This window comes from Phytophthora infestans, genomic scaffold (genome assembly GCF_000142945.1).
Source record: "Phytophthora infestans T30-4 supercont1.15 genomic scaffold, whole genome shotgun sequence".
Classification (NCBI taxonomy): domain Eukaryota; phylum Oomycota; class Peronosporomycetes; order Peronosporales; family Peronosporaceae; genus Phytophthora; species Phytophthora infestans.
Genome location: NW_003303744.1, coordinates 1,618,533 through 1,619,492, shown reverse-complemented (window position 1 = coordinate 1,619,492; position 960 = coordinate 1,618,533).

Here is a 960-nt window from a genome sequence, read left to right as displayed (position 1 = left end):
CCGTAGATCCTTTCTCACTTAAGGGAAATCTCACCGTTCCAAGCAAGCTCGGAAGGCGTGGATGCCGCATGGCATTCACGTAAAACGGTATATGCCCTGTCAAGCCATACACCGAATCGTTGACGGCCTCAAACTCTGCAATCGGCAAGCAGTCGATCCACTGTGGGAACGAGTGTGAGTAGCGCTTTAGTACGTCACCGAGCACGTGATTCATGCGCTCGGTCTGTCCGTCTGTCTGCGAATGATTCGCAGTCGACATCGACAGCTGTGTTCAAAGGAGTGTAAACACGTTGCTAGAACCGCGCTGTAAAGCGTGGATCACGGTCCGGCACAATGTCGAGCGGCATTCCATAGTGTCGGAACACCATGTCAACAAACCGTCGTGCAGACTGCACGGCCTTGACTTCAGCCGGTCATGCAGCAAGATGAACTATCTTGCTGAATCGGCCAGCAAAGTCTCCAACGTTAGTTCTCCGCTTGTTGGATGGCGGAAGACCGAAAACAAAGTCCATAGAAATAGCCTGCCAGCGCTCCAACGGTGCTGGTACTGATTGTAGAGGAGCCTGCAAATACGCAGCAGGTTTCACGCGCTGGCACATTCGCAAGCACGTACGTACTTGGGCACCGACTTGTACTGGTGGCTCCAGTAGAAGGCTCTCGTTAGAAGCGTGTATGTCTTCTCACGGCCCGGATGCCCTGCCGTAGAGACATCGTGATACTCGTACATGATCCGCATACGCAGACGGCACGACGATGCGATACGCATCGTCGTCCACTGCTCTGTAAAGCAGAAGTCTTTCGTGCACACGATATTGGTGTGCACGAGCTCGCAGATGTGGAGACAACTTCCGACGTGACACGTCGGAAGGTGCGAAGACACAGTCTAGCTGTTGGTTCGCGTCTGCGTCACTCGCATACGCGCTCTTCGTGTCGTCGATCAATGTCGACGACGAACACTTA